This window comes from Heterodontus francisci, chromosome 5, assembly GCF_036365525.1.
Source record: "Heterodontus francisci isolate sHetFra1 chromosome 5, sHetFra1.hap1, whole genome shotgun sequence".
Classification (NCBI taxonomy): Eukaryota; Metazoa; Chordata; class Chondrichthyes; order Heterodontiformes; family Heterodontidae; genus Heterodontus; species Heterodontus francisci.
This window is the reverse complement of record NC_090375.1, coordinates 22,840,484-22,860,984: the sequence shown is the minus strand read 5'-3', so window position 1 is coordinate 22,860,984 and position 20,501 is coordinate 22,840,484. Positions and strand designations below refer to the sequence as shown.

The following is a 20,501-nucleotide window of genomic DNA, read 5'->3' as shown; positions in this document are numbered from 1 at the left end:
AACAGATATATCATGAGGTCTTATCTGTATCATGTACCTTTGGTGTAGACAAATAAGGTGTATAAAGGAGCATGGTTTTCAACAGTTTGTCAAAGGGCTCAAAAGATAGAACCAGAAACTGAAAGCCAATCTCTATATGCAGTATGGGGCAATCATCTGTATTAGATATCAATAAAGTCTATTCTGTATGCTTCTCTGTCAAGTGCCTTGTGCTCCCTCAGAGTGTGTCATTGTGAACCACACAAGGAAAGGGTTGAATGTTAACAGCATCTTCTGTGACTAGAGGCCTCAGATTCTTGGATGTGATATCAGCAAAGATAAGGGTAAGCACTTAAGACAGAAAGCTCCAGAAGTCAGCAGTAGTAATAAACATGGAGGAATGTTACCAGAAAGTCCACACCTAAGTATCTCAAACTATCTTTTTCCAAGATAAACTTTCCTAGTAACCATAATTTTTCATCAAAGCGCAGGTACCTAATCACATTATCAACTCATTTGTTCTCCTACCGAGGTCAGGCTGTCCCTGTGTGGTATTGTGGCATTTAAATGCTATCTTGGTATTCAATTTAAAGCTCTGAACTTCTGCCTTTCTCTGATCAGAGATTAGTTTCTTTCTTTCATCTTTCACCCGGTAATCTTCCCATTCTTCCCTTAACTGTGGTTGTGTTCTTTTCACCTTTAAGTGGATTAAGACTTCCAATATGTTTCTGAAATGTTTCTTTTTTGTGCTGAGTTAGAATTCATAGGTCAATTTACTCTTGGATTAATGACAGCTTTATTATTCACCTGTTGAACCGCCAACACTTTATGTGCAAGTTCTTTTGAAATCATTCTCTGCGGAGGTAGGGGTGTCATCTCCAGGGAGAAATTTGGACCAAATTCATTAAGCGGGAAACCCATGGGATTGTACCCAATGCTGATTTACACCCCGCCCAATAAGTCTCTCCATTGACTTTGTTTGGGTGTAAAATCAACGCTGCCCCTGATCTTGTCAGACTCAATTAAAATTGTCCCATCACCCTGTGAGCCAATTTCAAACAAATTGCTCAACTCTTTCTGCAGAATTGGTTCGGGTACCTGGGCTTTCAGGAAAAATTATGGTTACCAGGAATGTTTAAAGATTTCTGAAGGTGGCAGAAAATTCCTACTGTTTTACCATTTCGCCGTCTTCCTTTGTGGTCATTTGATTGAATATTTTGTAATTTTTTTCTGACAAATGAGAGATTAAGGGGTTGCTTATATTTTCATTTAGTATTTTAATTCTACACTGCTATAAACCGGTTATGGCTTCAAAAATAACATTGAGATTAGTCTTTGATGTAAACGAGCATTAGACTGAGTGGAATTTTCATGTCTTTTTAACGTTCTATGGGTAGATATTGCTCTTGTGCGGTTTTGGAAAACAGGTATCTGCTGCCTCTCTGCCCAATATTCAGTTCCTTTTACTTCAATAGACCCAAATATTGGATATGGAATGTAGCAGTCTGTCGATGCGATACCTGTTTAACACTCCCACCCAAGACCAATTTCTATCTCCTAGATTCTAATGTTGCCTGAATGGTGTTGTGAGCATTCATTTTTAATGTTTAAAACATGAATAATTGGAAGAATTACACACAGAGAGGAAAAAGATTGGTTAACAGGATATTGTGCACCTCAGCAGTGATTCTCAGATTCCCCAAGGTAATGGTTTGAAAGTCGAAAGACCAATGTGGTATCTGGCTATACATGTTTGAATGAATGGCAGCAATATTCACTTAAGTTATAAAGCCCGCCAACACCATTCTCTAATGGGCTAGATGGCACTGGCAATTAAAGCTTTTATTCAGCAACTCTGTGATGGCCATGATTTTAATGGAGGAGTTATAATGGCTGGAATTTTATACCCCCTGCAGAAACAGGGACGGTAGTAAAATTGAGTGGGAGGTGTCGTTCCCAACATCTTCTCACCCTGGCTGCAATTTTACGAGGGGCTGAGGTGGTGAGAAACAGCGCCCCCCCACCCCCCACACCCAGGCCAATCAAAGCCCTTAAGTGGCAGTTAATTGGCCACTTAAGGGCCTCCTCCCACTGCCGCTGGTATTTTACCAGCAGAGGTCGGGCAGCTCAGGCTCTCCAGGAGGCCGCCAAATAATACCTGGTGGCCTCCTTGCTGGCTGGGGGGGCCCTCCTGACCGGGCACCCCGTTCCCATGGTCCAGCCATCCCCATTACATAACACTAACCCCTCCCAACCGACCCCTCCCCTTGCCTCGCCATTTGACCCCGGCGAGGCCCCACACACTTACCGTGTTTCCTGGGCCGGCACCTCTCCTGCTGCCGAGGCTGGGTGCAGTCTCAGTGTGGCCACCGGTCCCTTGTGGCACTGCTGGGATTGTGAGCTGCTGGCCTGCTGATTGGCAGGCAGCTCCATTAGGTGGGACTTTCTGCCTCAGAGGGGTGGAAATCCCGCCCAAGACCAATTAAGGGCCTGGGGAGCGTAAATTCCTGGCAGGATCCCCGGTGGATGAGGTCTCCTGCCCAATGTAAAATTCCAGAAAATGTTTCAGGGAGGGTAACAGCAGAGTGGTGCAAAAGCCACCGGTAGATTATGACAGGGTGTAAGTAAGGGCATAAATTACCTACATCATAATTTCTTGGGACTTTTGTGCCATTCAAGAGGGCTCCACATTGCATTGCCTTGATCTTACAGTACAGAACGAGGCCTTTCAGCCCAACAGGCCCATGCCAGTGTTTATGCGCCACACGAGCCTCCTCTCACCCTACATAAGCAGGTTATAGCAACTTAACCTTCTATTCCATTCTCCCTCATGTGTTCATCGAGCTTTCTCTTAAATGCATCTATGCTATTTGTCTGAGCTACTCCATGTGGTAGTGACTTCCACATTCTTAAACATTCTCTGATTAAAGAAATTTTTAAATAGTTGTTTAGTAGTACAGAACTTGAGTATTGTTGAAAATAGAGACATGTTGTCGAAGAAGTTCACTTGCCGACCAATCAGCACTCTCTTCTCATACAGTATAAAGTTGTTGTTTCCCCTTACATTGGTATTCTTGCGGATTATCCTGATGAGTGCAGGACAAAAAGCTCCAACAACATGTCTCTATTTTCAGCAATAAAGAAGTTTTTCCTGAATTCCTCATTGGATTTATTGGTGACTTTCTTATACATACGACCCCTAGTTTTGAACTCCCCACAAATGGGCTGCATGATACTGTCACAAAAACGTGCTTTATGCCAAATGATGATTTTTAATCCACAGGCTGGAAACTCGAATTGAATTTTAAAAAACTGAGACTAAAGGTGACTTGATGCTCGCAGCTAAAGATGGCCACCCCAATTTGCATGATTATACCTTCCACATTCCAATCCATTTAGGTGGAGTGGATTTTAAGCTCTCCCCCACAGTCGGTTTGGGGACAGGGAGAGCATAAAATCCGGTGGGATGGTGGCGAGGTGGGGGGGGGGGGGCGGGGCTCCTCGTCACCTTTCTTCTTCCACGAAGTTTAGTCCAGGGTGGGAAGACCTGTGACCGGCCTTCCTGCCCTGCCACCAATTCAGGCCCTTAACTGAGTAACTAACCCCTAATTTGGGGCCTCTTCCCGTGCAACCGCAATTGTGTGGCAGGCGGCTCTGTTGCCGCGTGGGCAGCATGGCAAGAAAGACCATGTGGGCTGCTTCCCAGCTGCAGGGGTGGGGGTGGGGGTGGGGGGGGTGTCCCTCATTCAAAGCCACAGTGTCTGAACGAGGGACTCAGCATCAGGAAGGTGGGGGCCACCTGAGGGGACACCCCCTACCCTTGCTGGCAATCCTCTTCCCCCCACCACGACCCCCACCCCACAGGAACCCTCCCGCCCTGACCTACCTTGAACTAGATTCCAGCGCCGCTCCTTGGTGACTGGTCGTTGCAGCTACAGCTGCGGCCACTGCCTCCGTGGTAGTGCAGCAGTTGCCGGTCTCTGATTGATCGGCAGCTCTGCAAGGCTGGGACTTCTGGCCACAGGGTCCTAGATTGTACAGAAGGCCCACTGCTGTCCAGTTAAATGCCCGATTGGCACTAAATTTGGCGTGCCTTCCACACAAGAGCAGACGCAGGGATCTCAACGTCGGTTTCTCCCGACATCGAGACCCCTGCTGCCAGCACAAAATTCCACCCACAATGTCTGCAAAGACCCATCAAGCACAATGACTTGGGGAATCAGAGTGAACCACATATCCTGTCTCCAATAGCAAGGCATCAAAGCAATCACCTGAGGTATTCATTAACCACGAACCACTAAACCCAATCACTGGAACAACGGGACCCTATTTGTGAGAATGGGATTCCCAGACAAGGACTAATTAAGTTACAAGGGGGAATACACTAGTAATGACCATGTTTGAATCACTGGGTAACATTCATGTGACAGGCCCACCCTTTGTGTGCTTAAGCTTCTGCTTTCTCTGCAGCAAGGGCCAAGCAGCTAGACACTGATGAGAGTAGGCCTAAGTGGGATCCCTCCTTCCTCTCTCTCTCTCCACCTCACCTTGCAAGCTTCAAACCCTGTATGCTGACTGTGACTACCCAGGGAACCCCTGCTGCAGACAAAAACTCCTTGAAGGAAATCAACCTGCACTACTGTCTCCAAGAGAACAGCCAAGTCAGCTGCCTACATCTTTAAATCGGAAGCATGGGGACCACCAAAGGAAAGCCGCATGAACATCGAATTCAGCCTGAAGCCAGCTGAGTCACCAACCTCCACAGACTGTATACCCCTTTCATTTCATTGAACTCTAATAAATCCAATCTATCCTTCCCCTCACTCTGTAATCTATTTGTGTGTGTATGAACTTCAAGTGTGTGTGTGTGTGTGTGTGTGTGTGTGTGTGAAAGTTGGAGCATATTTTATTATTTTACTTAGATTGGTTTAAGTATAATAAAGCTCACCTCTTTCTTTGTTAAACTCAAGAAAACCTGTCTGATTGGTTCTTTTATGGATTATAGCACATAAACAGTTAAACACTAGGAAAAAGCGAAGGCTGTGTCACGTCAATATGTTAAAGCAGTATCAGAGCCAAGAAGGGGACAAACAAGTACTGGTCTGTCAGGCAGTCAGGAAAGAGGAGGGTGAAAGGGACAGTGAAGATGAGTTAGAGGGAGGCCTGGAGGATTCCCAAATCGAACTCCCCAACATCCGGTTAACTAACACTGAAATGTAAGGGAAATGAGAGAGCATGCTCTCCTATTTAAATGCAGAAAAGAGAAGAGATCTAACAAAACTGCTCACAGCGTTTAGAGGAATTTGCAGGGACAAACCAGGGTGCACCACCCCCACAGAGTCACAGAATTACAGAATTGTTTTAGCGCAGAAGGAGGCCCATCGACCCATCGTGTCCACACCGGCTCTCCGAGAGAGCAGTTTACCTAATGCCATTCCCCTGCCTTCCCCCCTTAACCCTGTAAATTCTTTCTTTTCAGATAAAAGTCTAATTCCCTTTAGAAACATAGAAACATAGAAAATAGGAGCAGGAGTAGGCCCTTCGGCCCTTCGAGCCTGCTCCGCCATTCATTATGATCATGTCTGATCATCCAACTCAGTAACCTGTTCCCGCTTTCCCCCATATCCTGAGATCCCTTTCGCTCCAAGAGCTAACTCCTTCTTGAATGGCTCAATTGAACCTGCCTCCACCACACTTTCAGGCAGAGCATTCCAGCTGTGCCCGCTCACCTCTCGATCCTTTTGCGAGTGGGAACAGTTTCTCTCTATCTACTCTGTCCAAACCCCTCATGATTTTGAATACCTCTATCAAATCACCTCTCAGCCTATTCTTCTCCCAGTAAATACAAATCCCAACTTCCCCAATCAAAACTGAAATTCCTCATCCCTGGAACCTGCTATGACTGGGTAAGAAAGAGGTCTAGGGTTCCCTTTCAGCCTTCACCTGGTCTTACCCGTAACAGGGTTTTATTTTTAAAGACACTGTGTTTTTAGCTCCCCCTTGGTGAATTCTTGTTCACCGCTTTCCAATTATAAGGCAAAGAAATGAGAACAAACAGGCTTTCTTAGGTTTAAAGAAGAAAGGTGACATTTTATTAAACTTAAACTCTAATTCAGTTGATGCCTATGGATACACGACATGCCCATGCTAGCATGAATATGCGATACACACATGTAAACAAAGAAAGAAGAACAGAAGAAATAAATGGAAAAGTTTGAGGCAATAGCTGAAGAGTTTTTGTTACGGGTCTTCGAGCTCACTGTAGAGTTCTTGATAGTAGATAGATCTTGCTTTTCATTGGGGCCCAGTATTCTTCTTAAACCTTGTTTGCTGTAGAAGACTTTTCTCTCTTGGGGTTCATGTGTCTTCAGTGGATTCAGTTCTGTGAGAAAGAGATGGGAGCAGGCAGGAGAGGCTGTGGTGAGTCAGCCAGGAGAGGTCTTTCAATCCAGGAGCAAACAGCTTTCTGCAGGCTCTCAATTCAAAACTCTACAATTCAGAAAAAAACCTGACTGCCAAGCAGGTTCGTCATGTGACTCACTGGTTTGACCAGGTCTGTTTGTGGATTGTATTGGAGCAGGGCATAGCACCTTTGTTCCAACACTGTCTATTAATATGCAAAAATGTCTTTCCAGCCAAGGGCCTGGCAACCCGTTGTCGCAGGCCTTCTCTTCTTCCCAGCAAGAATTTGAAATTTAATGTCCATGTGGCGAAATTAATGTGCCTCATTCTTGGCAGGTGGGGGCGTGCATGACAAACCATTTTCTGCACTCTCTACAATGCCTTCACATCCTTCCCAAAGTTTGGCGCCCAGAACTGGATGCAATACTCCAGCTGAGGCAGAACTAGTGTCTTATACAAGTTCAACACAACTTCCTTGCTCTTGTACTCTATGCCCCTATTAATAAAGCCTAGGATACTGTAGGCTTTATTAACCACTGATTCAACCTGCCCTGCCACCTTCAATGACTTACATACATATAAACCCAGGTCCCTCTGCTCCTGCACCCCCTTTAGAATTGTACCCTTTATTCTATATTGTCTCTCCATGTTCTTCCTAACAAAATGAATTACTTCACATTTCTCTGCATTGAACTTCATCTGCCACCTATCCGCTCATTCCACCAACCTGTCTCTGTCCTTTTGAAGTTCTACACTACCCTCCTCACAGTTCAAAATGCTTTCAAGTTTTGTTTGATCTGCAAATTTTCAAATTGTGTGCTGTACACCAAGGTCTAGGTCATTAATATATATCAGGAAGAGCAAGGGTCCAAAAAGTTTCCCGGGGAATTCCACTACAAACCTTCCTCAGTCCGGACAACATCCATTAACTACTACACTCTGTTTCCTGTCACTCGGCCAATTTCATATCCATGCTGTGACCGTCCTTTTCATTCCATGAGCTATAACTTTGTTCACAAATCTGTTGTGTGGTACAGTATCAAATGTCTTTTGAAAGAGTCCATGTACACCACATCAACAGCATCTCCCTCATCAATCCTCTCTGTTACCTCCTCAGAAAACTTCACCAAGTTAGTTAAACATGATTTCCCTTAAGAAATCCATGCTGGCTTTCCTTAATGAACTCACATATATCTATGTAACTATTAATTTGGTCCCAAATTATTGTTCCTATAAGTTTATCCACCATTGAAGTTAAACTGACATTTCTGTAGTTGCTGGGCTTATTTTTACATCCATTTTTGAACAAGGGTGTAACATTTGCAATTCTCCAATCCTCTGGCACCATCCCCGAGTCTAAGGAAGGCTCAAAAATTGTGGCCAGTGCCTCCGCAATTACCATTGTCACTTCCCTCAGTATCCTTGGATGCATCTCAGTGCTTTATCACCTTTAAGTATAAATAGCCTGTCTAATACCTCCTGCTTATCAATTTTAAATCCTTCTAGTGTATTAATGACCTCCTCTTTCATTGTGGCCGCAGTGACGTCTTCTTCCTTGGTAAAGATAGATAGATGCAAAGTATTCATTTAATATAAGCTGCATTTGCTGACAACACAACCACTAGGTGGCGCTGCACTGGCACATGCGCAAATGCAGCCTGTGCCACTAAAACGTCAGTCTGCGATGTTCAGGCAGTTGCCAGGATTAAAGCTGGTGCTGCTCAAATAATCACACAAAGCCAAAGTAAACACATGGTGACACACAATGGCTAGGCAGAGCGAGCGGGCAGGGGGTGGTGGCGAGTGGTCTGGGGGGGCTCGCGAGTGGGTGGGGGTATAACGAGTGGGGTGGGGCGGGTAGCGAGCGGGCGAGGGGGTAACGAGTAAGCGGGCGGGGGGGTAGTGAGCGAGCGGGCGGGGGGTGGTGGAGAGCGAACGGGTGAAGGTGGCGAGCGAGCAAAGGTGGGGTGGAGAGCGAGCGGGTGGGGGTGAAGAGCAGAGCGCACCCGTACCCGCTGCCACCAAGGTCTTCGGCCGCTCTCCCACCCACTCTCTCCCTGCTTCCCCGCGTAACCCGATGATGTCATATGCACATGTGCCAACCAGTCCTGCCAATCCGGAACGCAGTGCATGCGCAGAGAGCAGAAGCCCGTTTGCGCATGTGTGCATCTTGGCGCAGTCTGATGATGTCAGTGGCCGGCTGCGTTGTCAAGAATCACTTATTTCTATTTCCCTCCCTCCATGTGTAAATCCCCCTTTTGGTCCCTAATCGGCTCTACTCCACCTTCTACTCCACCTTTTATATGCCTACATCTTCAAATCGGAAGCATGGGTACCACTGAGGGAAAGTCGCATGACGACCGAATTCAGCCTGAAGCCAGCCGTATCACCAAGATCCACAGACTGTATACATCTTTTATTTAAAAGCAAAATACTGCGGATGCTGGAAATCTGAAACAAAAACAAGAAATGCTGGATTCACTCAGCAGGTCTGGCAGCATCTGTGGAAAGAGAAGCAGAGTTAACGTTTCGGGTCAGTGACCCTTCTTCGGAACTGACAAATATTAGAAAAGTCACAGATTATAAACAAGTGAGGTGGGGGTTGGGCAAGAGATAACAAAGGAGAAGGTGCAGATTGGACCAGGCCACATAGCTGACCAAAAGGTCACGGAGCAAAGGCAAACAATATGTTAATGGTGTGTTGAAAGACAAAGCATTAGTACAGATTAGGTGTGAATATACTGAATATTGAACATCAGCAAGTGCAAACCTGAAGAAAAACAACCTGAAAAAAACAGTGGGTAAGCAAACTGAACAAACTAAGATGAAATGAAATAAATGCAAAAAAAGATTGTAAAAAATGTAAAAAGGAATGCAAAAAAAAAAGGAAGAAAAAATAACTAAAAATGACTAAAAATGAAAGTAAAGTGGGGGGCTGTCATGCTCTGAAATTATTGAACTCAATGTTCAGTCCGGCAGGCTGTAGTGTGCCTACTTTTTTTGCATTTATTTCATTTCATCTTAGTTTGTTCAGTTTGCTTACCCACTGTTTTTTTCAGGTTGTTTTTCTTCAGGTTTGCACTTGCTGCTGTTCAATATTCAGTATATTCACACCTAATCTGTACTAATGCTTTGTCTTTCAACACACCATTAACATATTGTTTGCCTTTGCTCCGTGACCTTTTGGTCAGCTATGTGGCCTGGTCCAATCTGCACCTTCTCCTTTGTTATCTCTTGCCCAACCCCCACCTCACTTGTTTATAATCTGTGACTTTTCTAATATTTGTCAGTTCCGAAGAAGGGTCACTGACCCGAAACGTTAACTCTGCTTCTCTTTCCACAGATGCTGCCAGACCTGCTGAGTGAATCCAGCATTTCTTGTTTTTGTTACATCTTTTATTTCTCTGGACTCTAATTTGATATATGCCAATAGAAGACTTTGGGTTTCCCTTTTCTGTTAGCTGCCAGTCTCTTTTCATACTTTCTCTGCTTCTCTTATTTGCTTTTTCCCTTCTCCTCTGAACCTTCTGTATTCAGCCTGGTTCTGCATTGTATTATCTATCTTACATCTGTCATAAGCACACTTTTTCTTCATCTTCATCTCTATCTCTTTTGTCCTCCAGGGAGCTCTGGATTTGTTTGATCTACCTTTCTCATTTGAGGGAACGTACCTTGACTGTTGCCGAACTATCTCTTCTTTAAGGGTAGCCCATTGCTCAGCTACTGATTTTCCTGCCAACCTTTGATTCTAATTTTTAATCCACTGTCTGGAAACCTGAATTGAATTTTTTCAAAAAGAGACTAAAGGCGACTTGTTGTTCGCAGCTAAAGCTGGCTACCCTAATTTGCATCACTATACCTTCCACATTCCAATCCATTGAGATGGAGACACCATGTCTGCAAAGACCCATCAAGGACAATGACCTGGGAATCTGAATGAACCACATATCCTGTCCCCATTAGCAAGGCATCAAAGCAATTACCTGAGATATTCAACTGGTGGAGACAAATCATTAAACCCAATCACTTGAATAATGTGACCCTAGCTGTGAGAAGTAGATTCCCAGACAAGGACTAATTAAGTTGCAAGGGGGAATACACTAGTAGCGACTATGTTTGAATCACTGGATGCCTGTCATGTGACAGGCCCATCCTTGGTGCGCTTAAGCTTTTGCTTTCTCTGCAGTAAGGGATAAGCAACTGGACACTGACAAGAGAAGACCCGAATGGGGTCCCTCCTTCCTCTCTCTCTCTCTCTCCAGCCCACCTTGCAGCTTCAAACCCTGTTTGCTGACTGTGACCACCCAGGGACACCCCTGCTGCAGACAGAAACTCCTTGAAGGAAATCAATCTGCACTACTGTCTCCAGGAGAACAGCCAAATCAGCCGCCTACATCTTCAAATCGGAAGCGTGGGTACCACTGAGGGAAAGTCGCACGACCACCGAATTCAGCCTGAAGCCAGCCGAGTCACTAAGATCCACAGACTGTATACATCTTTTATTTCTCTGGACTCTAATTTGATCAATCTATCTTTCCCTATTCTCACCTATTCGTACCTGTGTGAACGTCAAGTGTGTGTGTGAAAGTTGGAGTGTATTTTATTATTTTACTTAGATTGGTTTAAGTATAATAAAGCTAACCTCTTTCTTTGTTAAACTCAAGAAAACCTATCAGATTGGTTCTTTTATGATTACAGCATGTAGACAGTTAAACACTCACTGAATTGGCAAATATATTCACTTCAAAACAGGAGTGAACCTGCTGAGGTCAAACAAGGAGAGGGAAAGAGGGGAACCATTCAACCCCTCCACTCCTGATTGTACCAATGTGGATGCCTCTTTACAATGTAGATGCCGCATTGTACTGGTGCCCATTTGCACTTGGCTGGATTTTATGGAGCTGGCGTAGGTCCCAATGTGGGCTCAAAAGGCAAGGGGAACACCACCACAGCCCTTTGGAGACTGCCTGGCTTTATTTAACAGCACTCGGGCAATTAACTCTTCATTTAAGGGCATGGATCCTGCCTCCAAGTGTTGCCAGCCAATCAGAGGGCTGACAGCTCAGTAGTATTGGCAGCGTGACCAGGAGTGGCGCCCGCCGCTGTTGCTATAAGAGGTCAGGGTCTGGACCAGCGCTGGAGCACCTGACCCCAGGTAAGTGTGGCGGTGTCACTGGGGCCAGTCTGGCAGGTTCTGCTGAGGGGGTGGGAGGGTGGCCATTGAGAGTCAGGAGGGGGGGCGGTGTTGTTAGCAGAGGGGTGGCCATTGCCACCGGGGAAGAGGCCCCCCTCAAGCCTGCAGGGAGGCTGCCTTTGTTTTACTGGGCAACCTCCCCACGTGATGGAGGCACCTTCCACCGCTGGTAAAATGCCAACAGTGGCAGGAAAAGCAGTGGCAATTGATGGCCTCAATTGGCCTCTGGGTGGGAAGGTCATCCCCAGCCTTCCCCACCCGTGATAAGCTCCAGTGCGTCGCGAAGGCATTGGGAAGACGAAGGGGACTCCGCTCCCCTCCTTCCCACTCAATTTTATGGGCTCCCCCACCTCCTTTCCTGTCCCTAAGGGGTCCATAAAATTAAGCCCTCAGATTCCACAGAACTGGCATGAAGCATGGGCGCGGATGATAGGTTTAATGTCTACGCACAGACTTGCTTTGTGGCTCAGTGGGTAGAAAATTATAATCTGGGTCATTAGAAGCAGCCTCTCATTTGAAACAGTCAGGTGGTCTTCTCAGGACCCTTTCCAACATGGCAGCAATCAGACCTGCAACGTTAAAAGGCCAGTGAGTGACATTTTTCAGACTGCTACCAGGTGGGAGTCAGTTAGAATTGGTCACCATAAGATGTTTCAATTCGACTAACTTGTGGCCATATTATAAAGATGTAACTGATCTAACAAAAATGTAAATGAAATATTCAATGGAAGCATTTTGCATGTAAGTTAAACTGCCATATGTAAAGCTGGCTTGCCAATTGCTGGTGGATTTATTATAGGGCTGAGTCACTTAGAGACAAGGAACCCTGTCAAGGAGAGAATGCACAGAATAAAGCACCAACCCAGAACCCCATACTGATTGCATTTCCATTTGAAGCCAAAATTTACGTATGTTGAATTAGTTTTCTTTCAAAGGAACAAGTCTGGAAGATATTCACTAAACATTAAAATGTTTGAAATGCATCATCAGTCTTCTGCACTGATTACATCTTAATGAACTATTGAAAAGATTGCAAATGAAGAGAGGACAAATAGCAATTTGGATTTCAAAATAATCATGCGCGAGTTACCCATCTCAATCAGAAAAAAAATCACAAAATATTCAAGCCTAAAGAGGAATTTTAACTCCCTCCTTCCAGCAGAACCTGGGTGGAATGGGAGATTAAATCCACCGACTACTCATCTTTCGGATGAAAGGTTAAACTGAGGTGTCGTCTGCCCTCTCAGATCGATGTAAAAGATTCCATGCATTATTCAACAAAGAGCAGGGGAGTTCTCCACAGTGTCCTGGCCAGTGTATATCCACCAACGAACATCACTAAAAACAGACTATCTGGTCATTTACACATTGGTGTTTGTGGAATCTTGTGTGGACAATTGGCTGCCTGAGTCCTACATGACAATGGTGATGGCAGTTTAAAAGCACTTCATTGTCTGTAAAACAATTTGGGACATCCTGAGATTGTGAATGGCACTGTAAAATGCAAGATTTTTCTTTCTTTCCTTCTCTCTTTTTCTCTCTTTCCCTCATTCCCTCTTTTCCTCCTTTCCTTCTTTCCTCCTTGGACTCCTTAACATTACAGTTTTCTTGAATGGTTGAGGTGGGACCCTCATGAATATATGTAAACGGGCTCTGATAAGAAACATAGGATCCCAAAGCTATTCAATGGCTTACATTGTGGGGACCAAACACAGACTGGGTGACCGCTTTGTGGAACACCTCCTTCAGTCCGAAAGCATGACCCACAGCTTCCGGTTGCTGGCAATTTCAACACCCCCCCACTGCTCTCATGCTCACATCTCTGTCCTGGGATTGCTGCAGTGTTCCAGTGAGCATCTAAGCAAGCTCGAGGAACAGCACCTCATTTATCAATTAGGCACATTACAGTCTGCTGGAATGAACATTGAGTTCAATAATTTCAGAGCATGACAGGCCACCCTTTTTATTTTCAGTTATTTGTTCTTTTTTTAATTTTTGTTTTTCTTTTATTTTAACAAAGAAAGATCAAAGAACAGTACAGCACAGGAACAGGCCATTCGGCCCTCCAAGCCTGCGCCGATCTTGATGCCTGTCTAAACTAAAACCTTCTGCACTTCCGGGGATCATATCCCTCTATTCCCATCCTATTCATGTATTTGTCAAGATGCCTCTTAAACGTCGCTATCGTACCTGCTTCCACCACCTCCCCCGGCAGCAAGTTCCAGGCACTCACCACCCTCTCTGTAAAGAACTTGCCTCGCACATCCCCTCTAAACTTTGCCCCTCGCACCTTAAACCTATGTCCCCTAGTAACTGATTCTTCCAGCCTGGGAAAAAGCTTCTGACTATCCACTCTGTCCATGCCACTCATAACTTTGTAAACCTCTATCATGTCGCCCCTCCACCTCCGTCGTTCCAGTGAAAACAATCCGAGTTTATCCAACCTCTCCTCATAGCTAATGCCCTCCAGACCAGGCAACATCCTGGTAAACCTCTTCTGTACCCTCTCCAAAGCCTCCACATCCTTCCCGTAGTGTAGCGACCAGAATTGTACGCAATATTCTAATTGTGGCCTAACTAAGCTTCTGTACAGCTGCAGCATGACTTGCCAATTCTTATACTCTATGCCCCGACCGATGAAGGCAAGCATGCCGTTTGCCTTCTTGACTACCTTATCCACCTGCGTTGCCACTTTCAGTGACCTGTGGACCTGTACGCCCAGATCTCTCTGCCTGTCTAATACTCCTAAGGGTTCTGCCATTTACTGTATACTTTCCACCTGTATTAGATCTTCCAAAATGCATTACCTCACATTTGTCCGGATTAAACTCCATCTGCCATTTCTCCGCCCAAGTCTCCAACCGATCTATATCCTGCTGTATCCTCTGACAGTCCTCATCACTATCCGCAACTCCACCAACCTTTGTGTCGTCCACAAACTTACTAATCAGACCAGCTACATTTTCCTCCAAGTCATTTATATATAATACAAACAGCAAAGGTTCCAGCACTGATCCCTGCGGAACACCACTTGTCACAGCCCTCCATCCAGAAAAGCACCCTTCCACTGTTACCCTCTGTCTTCTATGACCGAGCCAGTTCTGTATTCACCTTGCTAGCTCACCTCTGATCCCGTGTGACTTCACCTTTTGTACCAGTCTGCCATGAGGGACCTTGTCAAAGGCTTTACTGAAGTCCATATAGACAACATCCACTGCCCTTCCTTCATCAATCGTCTTCGTCACTTCCTCAAAAAACTCAATCAAGTTAGTGAGACACGATCTCCCCTTCACAAAACCATGCTACCTCTCGCTAATAAGTCCATTTGTTTCCAAATGGGAGTAAATCCTGTTCCGAAGAATCCTCTCCAATAATTTCTCTACCACTGACGTTTGGCCTATAATTTCCCGGATTATCTTTGCTACCCTTCTTAAACAAAGGAACAACATTGGCTATTCTCCAGTCCTCTGGGACCTCACCTGTAGCCAATGAGGATGCAAAGATTTCTGTCAAGGCCCCAGCAATGTCTTCCCTTGCCTCCCTCAGTATTCTGGGGTAGATCCCATCAGGCCCTGGGGATTTACCTACCTTAATGCTTTGCAAGACGCCCAACACCTCCTCCTTTTTGATAACGACATGACCCAGACTATCTACACTCCCTTCCCTAGACTTATCATCCACTAAATCCTTCTCTTTGGTGAATACTGATGCAAAGTACTCATTTAGTACCACGCCCATTTCGTCTGGCTCCACACATAGATTCCCTCCTCTGTCCTTGAGTGGGCCAATCTTTTCCCTGGCTACCCTCTTGCTCTTTATATGCATATAAAAAGCCTTGGAATTCTCCTTAATCCTGTTTGCCAATGACTTTTCATGACCCCTTTTAGCCCTCCTGACTCCTTGCTTAAGTTCCTTCCTACTATTTTATTTTAGTTTGTTTCATCATTCATTTTTCTTACCATGTGCCTGCCCGCTGTTTTTTTCATGTTTGTGCTTTGGGCCAGGGCTGTTCATTTTCTGTCCATTAATACCCTCTCTGCTCTGCGATAATGCTTTGTCTTTCAGCAGACCATTAACATACTGTTTGCCTTTGTTCCATGACCTTCTGGTCAGTTATTCTCTGTGACCCTCTATCCTATCAACACCTTGCCTTTTGTTATCTCTTGCCCCACCCATGCTTTATTTGCTTAAAACGTTTTACATTTCTAATCTTTGCCAGTTCTGATGAAGGGTCACTGACCTGAAACGTTAACTCGGCTTCTGTCTCCACAGATGCTGCCGGACCTGCTGAGTATTTCCAGCATTTCTTGTTTTTGTATTCAATGGCTTACTAGTTGGAGTGTTTACTCAGTAAAACCTGGTGGGCAAGAAGCGAAAGCCTTTACAGCTAAGTGGGGCCTGGATGAGCAGGAATGTTCCTTTGGATCCCACAAAGAACCTTTAGGCTGTTGTCCTTTCTGTTTACCCACACCTCCACATTTACAAAACTCTCCTGATTGTCGGCCAGGTGACTTCTGGACAACATGATCTTTGTCAGCTGGAACATAGGAACATAGGACTTAGGAGCAGGAGTAGGCCATTCGGCCCTTCGTGCCTGCTCTGTTATTCAATAAGATCATGCCTGGTCTGGTTGTAATCTCAAGTTGGTGTGCATCCTCTGGGTGCATATTTCAGGCAGGCAGCTTGCTTGAGCTACATTCATGGCAGTTTAATTGGACTGGGGATCTCTCAGCATCTCTCTGTTCTGCCAGCCAATCACCGAGGGGTTAAAATTCTCCCCACGCAGCTCCCAAAAGATCTCTATTTACTCATTCATGATAAACAATGTTGTGCTTGACTATCTCTCATTGTAGCTTATATTCTTCATCTTAGCCTCTTCCATCTATTTGTACTGAGTGTATACATAGCCTCCATTTATTTAGAATGAAGGGGATGTGTCCCTTATTTTATTTAGAGTGAGTATAAATTTGACTCTCTATGCATGCTGAGGTCATGAGTGTGTGTGTGTCTCTATCTCTCTCGCACTCTCTCTTTTTCTCTGTATTTCTTTAGAGTGACGAGGATGCATTACCATCAAAAACGAGCCTTCAACTTGAGTAAGTTATAGGTGAAAGAAAATCTTGCCCAGAGAGTTTTATTTACAGCATATTTGGCGGGAGACACAAAATCCTGCAAGGCAGCGGTTCTTAAAAGGCTGCAGCTTGCCATTAGAGGGGAAGTTTATTTATGATCAGTTTATGTACCCTTCTATTTATTCACATTGATTATATATACCCCTCTATTATATACCCCTATATTTACAAAGGGAGACAGAACTAATCCAGGGAGCTACAGACCAACTAGTTTAACATCGGCAAGAAAAGATAATGGATTTAACCCAAAGATTTAACAGAAAAAAATCCAGAAACTGAAAATACAAATAAGAGCAATCAGCATGGATTTCAAAAGGAAAGGCCATGCTTGACCAACCTTATTGGATTTTTTGAAGAAGTAACAGAAAGTGTAGACAAGGGTAATGTAGTAGACGTAATATATTTGGATTTCCAAAAGGCCTTTGATAGTCAATAGTCAGAACATGTGGGGGCTGGGTTTTCATTCCGGGATCAGAACACTGACGCCTAGATAACTTCTGGGTCCCAACCCAGCATTGCAACAGCATGGCTGACGTGACGCTTTCTTCAAATGTAAATGATCTAATCGGGCGGTGGGAGGGGGGGGGTGGTGGTGGTGAGTGTGGTGCACAATCAGTGGTGCCGAGACCGGCGTGGAAGTGGGAAGTGGTTCCGGACTGCAACGGTGAAAGGCAGATAGCAGCCATGACAGTGCTTGCCGTTGCCTTGTAGAGTGGTGCAGGCAGCAGATCAGAGGGCCAGCAGTGTTACGGTGCTAACGAATGGCCAAAGGGTGAACAGGAAGGCAGGTGAAGCTTTTGTTCGATTCCTTTGAATAATTATCGACATCAAACAGTGTCCAACCACATTGCTCCCGACAGCTAATCACTTATGTGCACTGGACCATTCATTCCTCCCGCTCTGCTCTTTGAAAATTCCCTTCTGACCCTCCCCAGCCCATTAACAAGCTCCTCAGGCAGCTTATCAGGGAGTTAATTGGAGGCAAATGGGTTTCTGGCTCCTCAATCCCCGCTCTCTCTTTGAAAATTGCAGCACATTCCGAAGACGGCGCAAGCTCGAGGCGCCTCCCAGGAACACAATCTGTAAATCCTGCCTGTACCCATGCTCACCCCCAAAGGGCTTTGAAAATCCAGCACATAGAGGCAGGGAACAAATAGTAGAATGGCTAGCAACTGGCTCCAAAACAAAAACAGACAGTAGGGGTTAAATGTAGTTACTTAGTCTGGCGGAAGGTGGAAATTAATGTTCCACTAGGGTTGATGCTGGAACCAGTGTTGTTCACCATTTATATAAGTGATTTGGACTTGGAAATTGTACAATTTCAAAATTTGCAGCTAATTGGGAGGTGTAGTTAATGCAGAAGAGGACACAGAAACTTGCAGAATGGGCATGCAACTGATATGTGTGATCTGGCACATTTTGTAGGAAGAATAAGGAGACCACAAAGTCCTTGGAAAATGGGTGTCTAAAAGATAGAGGAACAGAGGGATTTGGGGATATAGATACACAGATCACTCAAAGTAACAATGCAAGTTAATAAGACAATTAAAAGAGCAAATGAGTCCGCACATTGCAGGTTTCTGACTCACAGTTGAGCCTGATGGCGGGGGCCTGCCTGTTACGTTAAACTTATATAGACACTTAGACCACACTTAGAGAACTGTGAACAGTTCTGATCTCCAGATTTTCGACAGGATTTACAGACACTGGAGAAAGTGCAAAAAAGATTTACTATAAGAATACCAGAACTGAGAGATTACACCTATCAGGAAAGATTGAATAGGTCGGGGCACTTTTGTCTAGAAAAGAGAAGACAGAGGGGTGACCGGATAAAGGTCTTTAAGATTATGAAAAAGTTTGATAGGGTGGATATAGAGAAAATGTTTCAATTTATGGGTGAGAATAGAACTAGGGGTAATAAATAACAAAAAATTCATAAATCCAGTAGGGAATTCAGGCAAAACCTCTTTCGCCAGAGAGTGGCTAGAATGTGGAATTCTATACCACATGGAATTAAGGTGAATAGCATAGACACATTTAAGGGGAAGCTGGATAAACACATAAGGGAGAAAGGAATAGAAGGAGGTGTTGATGGGATTAGATGAAGAAGGGTGTGGTGGAGGCTTGTGCAGAGCACAAGCACCAGCATCGACCTGTTGGGCTGAATGGCCTGTTTCTGTGCTGTAAGTACTTATGATGAGGGTATGTAGCTGATTTATTTATGGTGAGGGTATAGGCTTTGTGAACTATTTGTGTTTATTTACTGACAGTAATGTTACTCCTTTCTGTACTTATGGGCAGATTTGCCCCAATTAATATCCTCCTACTATACATGTGTATATTTCTGAGTGAGTTGTAAGTGTGCCAGTATTCTGATCACATTAAATTAGCATTGGTTGCTGGGAGCAGTCTGTATACAAGAACTGCGCATATTTTGGGGAAGAGTATGCTAGATCAATGCCTCATATTTATGTAATTAGTGTGACTGTGTTATTTTTCTTTCCTGATTTCTCTTATTCCAATCATGGAAATCTGTGGAATGTAATCTTTCTTGCCCTTTAGTCGAACAAGTGAGAGGAGACTCATTGCTCATCTAGGTGATAGGAATTGTTCCTATTGATCTGGCAGTTGATCTTGCTGTATTTATAGACTATTTGCTTCCTACAAGGCTTTGACAGACAACTTGCTAAAATGCTGCCTCCACAGGAGGTCCTGTTTACCAGCTCTGTTCTAATGACCTGAATGACACCTTGCCTGTTCTCTGCCTGACCCACTGAGTGTGTTCAGCGATTTTTGTTTCTGATTTCCAGCAGTTAGTTTTCCCATTTTCTTTTTACCATTCTCACACTTCTGCTTTATCCTAAAGGTGTGTTGTCTGGTTTCTAGGAGATCGTGCTGATACCCTTGAACCTTATGCTGACAGAGTTGCTTAACAGCGTAGTGCACTTTTTGGATTCCCTTACTATTAGTTTATCATTCAAGAGGATAATAAAAAAGATATACTTCAGGTTGGTTCCACTTGTTTTACAGTTTGCTTCTTGCTTTGCAAATGAGGTTAATGAGGATTCTCTTATTTGTTACTTGTCCTTCTCACATTGACACAATCTTAATCTAAGCCACCTGTAGTAAACGGGTGGTTTTAATCCCTTGCCCAATGTTTTACTCTTTATTGAAATCAATGCAGAGCTGTATTGGAGTGTGAAACCACCATTCCGCCCAGTCCCATTGGTTTTCTGCTTGACAGGTTAGGTTAAAGTTACCACCACCAGCCCCCAATTTAAGTAGGCTAAAGTGCTGCAAGGAACAGGAAAATTTTTAATTTTTATTGTTTTGCAAATGAGATACAGGAAGTGTTACAACCTAATTACCATTTGCTTTGTAATCTGACATGTTAATAAACTTGATTTCAACTTTTCAGCAAAGATTTTGCTATCAGTTTGAGAGTTCAGGTGGAACACAGTGTCGTTTGCAATGCAGATCTACAAACAAACATATGAACTTCGGAGCAGGAGTAGGCCATTCGGCCCCTTCTAGCCTGCTCTGCCATTTCATAATGGCTGATCTGATTGTGCCCTCAACTCCATTTTCCCACCTACCCCCGATACCCTTTAATTCCCTTGATATGAACTGAAACGAGGGCTTACTATTTGTCAAGCAGCATTGCTATCCCAGAATCGCCATGTCGACATATCGCAGTATTATAAAAAAGATACGGGGGTGGGAACGGAGTGGGCAGGTGTGCAATTTTGTGACGTTGGCCGGCCTGCCGAAACCCCACCACAGTCCCAACTCCC

The 20,501-nt window shown here is 44.6% G+C and overlaps 1 protein-coding gene across 2 annotated transcripts in view; it reads right to left on the bottom strand.

The window, feature by feature from the left end:
* The window catches only part of LOC137369764 (adrenocorticotropic hormone receptor-like), a 131,372-nt gene that overhangs the window by 90,936 nt on the left and 19,935 nt on the right, over nt 1-20,501 (bottom strand). Inside the window, exon 2 of one of the 2 annotated variants that reach the window (XM_068031184.1) lies at nt 15,816-15,932. The exons of the other annotated variant lie outside the window; for it this stretch is intronic. The gene's annotated coding sequence lies outside the window, so the exon portion shown is untranslated. The remainder of the gene's footprint in view (nt 1-15,815; nt 15,933-20,501) is intronic. 2 annotated transcript variants of the gene reach the window in all.